The sequence below is a fragment of the Triticum aestivum genome, chromosome 3A (assembly GCF_018294505.1).
Source record: "Triticum aestivum cultivar Chinese Spring chromosome 3A, IWGSC CS RefSeq v2.1, whole genome shotgun sequence".
NCBI classification, from domain to species: Eukaryota; Viridiplantae; Streptophyta; class Magnoliopsida; order Poales; family Poaceae; genus Triticum; species Triticum aestivum.
In genome coordinates this window covers 386,304,504-386,313,000 of record NC_057800.1, presented here as the reverse complement: position 1 = coordinate 386,313,000, position 8,497 = coordinate 386,304,504, and positions in this window count along the sequence as shown.

The window sequence follows — 8,497 nt, the reverse complement described above, 5'->3', positions numbered from 1 at the left end:
TAGAAAAATATGCAATGATTAAAATTAAATAAGTTAAGGTGCAATAAAAAGTTACATCTTATGCAATGGTACAAAATACATAGTACTTTCGGCAGAAAAATTGGGGCTGGCATATATGTAAACCACCTAAACATTTATTTTGGGTAAGTCAATTTTTTGAGCCAATAGGTTAAGATTCAATCGCCATCCTTCTTTCTTTTCCCTCCAGCTTCTTTCCTCCTCTGACCATCAGTCTCTCAGAAAATTGACTTACCCAAATTACAAATTCAGTCAATAACTTATACATACTTATTGTGAGAAAAAATAACAGAACACACAGTAGTAATAGCTATTGACCTATGTGTCCAATCATTGCGAACCAACCTGTGGTTAGATGGTTAGAGAGAATGTGGTATCTCCAGCCCACCAGGGTTCAAATCCTGGTGCTCGCATTTATTTCTGGATTTATTTTAGAATTTTCGGCGATGCGCATTCAGTAGGAGAAGACGTTCCCGTCGACGATGAGGTGCCTACGATGACTTCGTAAATTTCAAGATGATATGCCGGCTCAGTCTTTCGGATGTGCTCATAGGATAGGATGTGCGTGTATGTGTTCATAGGGATGAGTGTATGCGCGTGTATATGAGCACTTGTAGAATTACCATTCCACATCGGTAAAGTAGTGTATTTGGTATGACTCTGTGACAAGGAAACATACTTCTTTCCCCACAGAAAAGGAGAGAAAATGTACTTCTAGAATTTATTAGGACACAAGTTTGGGCTAGCTTCTTGGTGGCGTTACCAGTTTCTAAGACTTGTTTTGAAAGTTAGCAAAAGAGCTACCAAAATTTCATTAAGAGAAAAAAACAAATGGCTAAAAATCTGCTCAATTTATTGAGAAAAATCGGACACAAACTTAAGATCCTACGACTTCGACTTCGCCGCAACCTCATCAAAGTGCACTTTCCCGCTACATCGGCCATGTTTGTCACAAATTTGTTTAGCAACCTCGTCGACACCAGGTAGAAGATATATCTGATAAGTGTGCCGTTCTTTTCGCTAGAGGACGGTCAACAGGACTCGTCCGACACTTCCCACATGTCAAAAGGCTCCTACCGATCCTCAAAAAAAAAAGGCTCCTACCGAGTAATTCTCCCCGCAAAAAAGAATTTTTGTTCTCTCCTCTCAACGATACATTGACGTAGGACTATCTCATCGCACGAGTGAGTAGGAGTAAAACTGATGGCGGCGGCCGGAAATGATGGCGGCGTATTCGGTGGATGAGTGCATCCGCCGTACCTACACCCACCGTCTCCACACTACACCATGGGCGCGTGCGTGTTGGGTCCCTTCGGCATGAGACGGTCAGCAGCTGATTGATGGCCAGCTCGGCAGTGTTTTGCTTTTTGGCTTAAAGAGGGGACCCTAAGATCTTGGAGAAAAGTCTCGTATGGGCGGATTGTTTATGAGAGCCAATGGATCCCTAAACTTGTACTCCCATCACAAACACATTAAAATATGTCTATATGCATTATTATTATTTTACTGGGTTTATATGCATTTGATTTATTTAGAAAAAATAGAACATATATGACCCAAATTGATTTAGAAAAAATAGAACATATTATATTGTGAACAGAGAGAGTATTATATAAGGCTACATGTAGTGAGGAGTATCATATACTAGTATCATGCGTATCATACTAGTGTATTATATTATATCTGTAGTATTAGTATCATATGTGGTCTCATTTTTTGGCATGCATGACACATAGTAGTATATAATTTATTATGATACGGTATCATAATATGATACTCAACCATCTCTTTCTTCATTTAAATATATGCCATATCATCAACATTATTTACTTCGCATGCATGATACTCCTCCAAAATATAATGTTTCCTCTATTCCCGCACTTCAACTTTGACTATAAATTTAATCAACAACACCGACTGCGGCAGGAGCAAAAGTTATATGAGTGATTCATATTCAAAAGAAGTTTTCAATTATATAATTTTTTTTCCCGCCGCACTTGGTCTCGTTGGTTAAATTTATGGTCAAAATTGAACCTCGAAAAGCGCGACCGCATTATATTTTGGAATGGAGGGAGTAGTATCTATGATACTCCCACTACGATCACCCTAAGGGCAATCCCAACACGATGCATAAAAAACGTCCCTAAATGTTTGTATTGTGTGGTCTGTTTCAGACACTTTTTGTCGTCCAACATCATATATCAAGAGTTCATCGATCAGTTAGGAGTCTGAAAACCCACAACCCAAAAGAAGACAAGTAGGAGGTTTGCGCGCGTCCAAACATCCGCCATATAGGCACCTGACTGACGGACCCACCCAAAACCCTCACCATGATTCCGCTCTAGAAGTCTTGTTGTGCATTTACTGCAGTGTAGAGCGAACACGACTTGATGGCCGCCTACCTGCATTCCTTCTAGTCAGACTGACATGATTGGACGGCTTTCTAAGCCGCTTCAATGTGAACACGAAAATGAGAAGCCTATCCGCCGCTACGGTATCATTGAAGTGGAGTCGCTCCACCTAGCCCGGCTATTTAAGCAGACCAGCCTCGCCAGCAAACCCCATCTCCACTTCGCGCACCGCCGCCTCTTCTCCACACACCCCAGAGATGGGAAAGTCCAGCAGTGGCTCCTATTGGTTCTCTACGCGGGCAGGTGGATCCTCGGGGTCGTGGCATCGCCGCCCATGGTCTTCAGGCCCGTCAGTTCCCACGGTCAAGGAGGAGGTGGTAACCTCCGACAACGAGAGGAGCAGCAGTATCCATCCCTCCTCACAGAGGTCGCACAGACAGACGAGAAGTACGTGCGGAAGCTCGAGCTGCTGCTCCAGCAGCCGCTCTTCGACTGTGCTCCGATGGCGCCCTCACTGCCGGGCGACTGGTGCGCCAAGGAGGGGTCGGTGTCTCCACCTCCTTAATTACTCGGTCGCAGCAACGACACCACGTCCTCATACACTACGACGACGACTGACAAGGTGGCGGCCGAGGATCAGCGTCGGGAGCAACACAACGCGGCGCATTGTTCGTCCTTCGCGGCGTCAAATGTGGCACCATACTAGGCATGCACCAACTCAGACCTCATGTTGGCCTGCGACTACGGCTGTCCAGGACTATCACACCGACGTCCGCCCGCAGCCAACACCAGATTAACGATCAACTCTACAAGATCAGGTTGCCCGAGTCCGAGCGCTCTCCCCCTCGTTCCCTCGCCGGCAAGGGCGCGGGCAGGTGTCCACGCTCGACGATCACCACCAGCCTGACACAGTCAGTCGTCTGCACGAGGCGGAGCAGCTGCACAACAAGTGTACACCGGTGACAAATCGGATGTCGTGACCGTTGGGAGGCCGTTCGTTGCTGGAAGGACGATGATGATGAACCGAACGCTGACGGAGGTATTAGGGGGCCTCAGAGGCCATGAATAGTTTATATCAAGTTGAAATTTCATTTGGTTTAGTTGAACTTTCTCAAATTTTGTGATTTTGGTAGTAAATGTATCGAAATTTAATAAATAGCATCCAGTTTGCATGAATTTCTCTCATTTTTGTAAAAGATCCATTTGAAATGGAGTGGACATTTTGTTCACTGGGTTGGATGGCCTCCCCCTATGATGCAGGAGCAGTCGGTTCCGCTAGTGCTGATATGGGCGGCTGATGAAAGAAAACGAGAGATTGAAAAGCACGACAACCTTCAGATGTCAATCCAATGGCTACGACTCACAGAATTATTTGTTGACTAAGTTGATAGGCCTCAACCTTTGGGTCCCAAATTTCGACCTCAAAATATGTGACAGGCATGTAGCCCATTTGTTTTATTACTTTAGAATTTACAACCCATTTGTTGGGCGGGCCAACCTATAGAAAAGAATACTAAAAGTTCCTTTAAGGCTCAAATCCATACCTCTTCTTGAAAGATTTACACCTAGTATGGGCAGACAGAAAAAAGGTTGGTCTGGGAGTTCTTGTAAAAAAACTAAAGATGTACCAGATATTTTTCTCAAAAAAACTGGTTTGGGCATGTTCTAAGCGAGAAAAAAAAATCCGGGTTGGGCAGGCCACAACCTAGTTGATAGCTGTGAGATCTAAAAAAAGTTGATACCTTATCAGTCCAATATATCAGTCTCAGAAATCTACTAGGTCTTGTATGATTGTGCTCTAAATCCTAAATCTGGTAATCGTGCCTCTAGAGACTAAAACCCACGGCTTATATACACACCGAGGGTACCTAGGTTACACATATGGCCGGTTGCCAATTAATTATGTCGGCTGGTGAGCCACCCTTATTGTACACGCAAGTCTTTGGAGGTTTCCATCTTGATTACGCCGAGGTTCATAGCTTTCAGAGTCCTTCCTTGTGTAGATCGATAGGCCGTAAGTTCGGCCCGTGGACTGTGGGTCGTATAGGTTAGTACCCCTTAGTCCAGGACACCGTCAGTAGCCCCTGAACTGGTCTTCGAAGCCAGGGACGACAGTTCCATCCTCAGACCATTGTATTCGGCATGATATTTTTGGCTTGACATCGTCGTCTTGGCAGGCGAGTTTCTCCTTTACTGATTCAAGTTCGACTTTAGGATCTTCAAAACATCCTTGGTTTCCTCTACAAGAGTCCGAGCATCTACATACATCAAACTAGGTGGACTTCACTTCATGTAATTTGAAGACATTCATCAGGAATTCAGCATGGGTCCCACCATATGTGGACCTTTGGTTATTATTTTATGATTTTTCATTATCTTTGTGCAATCTAGGGAACAAGCGCACTTATGGCTGGATGTCGAAGCATCTCCCCTCTCTTGGTTTAATGGGTATTTAATCAGCTAAGGCCACAACAGAGGCCTTACCACAGCTTTTCCCCATCTCGCCCCAGCACATTACTTTCACCTCAAAGCTTAGCTTGAAAGCTCTGGCAATGGCAAGCAGTGCAAGTTCGTTGACGCGCCCCCACGAACCTCTCAAGGGTGACCGGGGAAGTTGTTCCGTCACCTATCTACAATTGAACTGACTCGCTACTCAAGGCTATTTGCCAGATTCAGATCTTACTTCCACTCGCCCTGGCTTGAGGCGAGCGCACACAGATAATCACCCAATTCCCCATGGGAAGGAACAAGTTTTCTTTGTCCCCTTCCTATTGCGGGGTCTTGGATTCCTGATGCACCCATTCCTCCGGGATTTGCTAGAATTCTACAGGATCCAACTGCACATCTAATCCCCAACTCAATCCTACACATTTCGGGATTCATTGCCCTCTACGGGATGTACCGTTGGGGAACGTAGCAGAATTTTAAAATTTTCTACGCATCACCAAGATCAATCTATGGAGTCATCTAGCAACGAGGGAGATAGGAGTGCATCTACATACTCTTGTAGATTGCGCACGGAAGCGTTCAAGAGAACGGGGTTGATGGAGTCGTACTCGTCGTGATCCAAATCACCGATGCCAAGTGCCGAACGGACAACACCTCCGCGTTCAACACACGTACGGTTGGGAAGATGTCTCCTCCTTCTTGATCCAGCAAGGGGGAATGAGAGGTTGATGAAGATCCAGCAGCATGACGGCGTGGTGGTGGATGCAGCAGGATCCCGGCAGGGCTTCGCCAAGCGCAAGCGGGGAGGAGAGGTGTTACAGAGGGAGAGGGAGGCGCCAAGAGCAAGGGCGCGGCTGCCCTCCCTCCCCCCTCTATATATAGGGGCCTTGGGGGCGCCGGCCCTAGGAGATGCAATCTCCAAGGGGGCGACAGCCAAGGGGTGGCTTCCTCCCATGCCAAGTGGGGGGCGCCCCCACCCCTAGGGTTTCCCAACCCTAGGCGCAGGGGAGGCCCAAGGGGGGGGGGGCGCACCAGCCCACCAGGGGCTGGTTCCCCTCCTACTTCAGCCCATGGGGCCATCCAGGATAGGTGGCCCCACCCGGTGGACCCCGGGACCCTTCCGGTGGTCCCGGTACAATACCGGCGACCCCCGAAACCTTCCCGATGGCCGAAACTGGACTTCCTATATATAAATCTTTACCTCCGGACCATTCCGGAACTCCTCGTGACGTCCGGGATCTCATCCGGGACTCCGAACAACTTTCAGGTTACTGCATACTAATATCTCTACAACCCTAGCGTCACCGAACCTTAAGTGTGTAGACCCTACGGGTTCGGGAGACATGCAGACATGACCGAGACGACTCTCCGGTCAATAACCAACAACGGGATCTGGATACCCATGTTGGCTCCCACATGCTCCTCGATGATCTCATCGGATGAACCACGATGTCAAGGATTCAATCAATCCATATACAATTCCCTTTGTCAATCGGTACGTTACTTGCCCGAGACTCGATCATCGGTATCCCAATACCTCGTTCAATCTCGTTACCGGCAAGTCACTTTACTCGTGCCGTAATGCACGATCCCATGATCAACCACTTGGTCACATTGAGCTCATTACGATGATGCATTACTAAGTGGGCCCAGAGATACCTCTCTGTTATACGGAGTGACAAATCCCAGTCTCGATTCGTGCCAACCCAACAGACACTTTCGGAGATACCTGTAGTGTACCTTTATAGTCACCCAGTTACATTGTGACGTTCGGCACACCTAAGGTACTCCTACGGTATCCGGGAGTTGCACAATCTCATGGTCTAAGGAAATGATACTTGACATTCGGAAAAGCTACAGCAAACGAACTACACAATCTTTGAGCTATGCTTAGGATTGGGTCTTGTCCATCACATCATTCTCCTAATGATGTGATCCCGTTATCAATGACATCCAATGTCCATAGTCAGGAAACCATGACTATCTTTTGATCAACGAGCTAGTCAACTAGAGGCTCACTAGGGACGTGTTGTGGTCTATGTATTCACATATGTATTACGATTTCCGGATAAAACAATTATAGCATGAACAATAGACAATTATCATGAACAAAGAAATATAATAATAACCATTTTATTATTGCCTCTAGGGCATATTTCCAACAGTCTCCCACTTGCACTAGAGTCAATATTCTAGTTACATTGTGATGAATCAAACACCCATGCAGTTCTGGTGTTGATCATGTTTTTCTCTAGGGAGAGGTTTAGTCAACGGATCTGCCACATTCAGGTCCGTATGTACTTTACAAATATCTATGTCTCCATTTTGAATACAAAACCGACAACACTTCAATAGAGTTCAAGAAAGGTTAGCCCTGCTAGGGAGCTGCAGTGCAAGCAGCTGACCAAGATGATGAGACTGTGCTTGTTCAACACTTATATCTTCCTCACTCTGAAAGATAAACAAGCAGACAGATGACAGGTTTTGCACATAAAAGTATCAGTGCTGACAATTCATCACATTTCTTACTGACGAATAAAGTGACACAGTTTAAAATTGCATTAACACAATATGGTATTGTTCAGATCAAGACATGGGAGGAAATGACATTGTGAAGGAGTTGGCAGCTTCACGACACCACTGAATTACAGATCAAGAACTCATAAGTATCAATGGTTAGTGTGCTGTCAATTTATACCATTTCAGATTGGAAAATAAATAGACGGTTTAAATAATAGTAGAATGATATGGCATTGTTCATAGTTAAGACATTGCAGAATATGACATTGTGATGAAGTGGCACTACACCACAACACGGATGTAACGGCATGCAATCCGCCGGAAGAAGTCCCCTAAGAGGGCAGATAAACTGCCGGGACAGCCATTCTCCCGGCAGATAGAACTGCCACGAGAACGGCTGCCGGGAAATAGATCTCCCGGCAGATACAGATCTCCCGGCAGTTACACTGCCAAGAAGCCTCGTTTTCCCGACAGATAGAAGTATATGCCGGTAATGCAATTCCTAGCAGATAGTCTTCCCTTGTTTTTTACTTACCCTGACACTTTTCCTGATCCTGGTAGTGTATATGTTGCTTTCGATTTCTATTCATACAGGAATTTGGTAGCATTTATATTTCTTTTGATTTCTATTCATACAGGAATTCACTCAAGATTCAACGGCAGTTCTCAAACACATAATGACTAACACTTAGTATTTTGACTTTCGTACATGCGTTCAGTAGCATCCAGCTACATTAGTAAACATTATTTACATGTAAGACAATAATATTTTTTGTTCAAACTAAGCTAAACAAATGGTTTGAGCTATGAATACAAGAAACATCATGTAGACTTCAAGTACTATCATGTAGACGTCAAGTGCTATCATGTAGAAGAAACATCGTGTAGAGAGTAGCACACAAGATCTTCCAACCATGATGCCAACCTGAAAGGAGAAGATGGTAGATCTGCTATAAGTTAATAAGCTTGGTAAACTATCTATATTGTAGAACAAAAAATGGAGATTACTTGTTGTTTCTTTTACATCTTCTTATTAAATAAAGCTAGAATGTTACAATCAATTAATATGCTGAGAACCAATGAAATAAACTAAATAACCATCATAATTGCCATCTTGTACATGAGCTTGTTGTCTATACTTCGATATCTAGTTAAGCAAA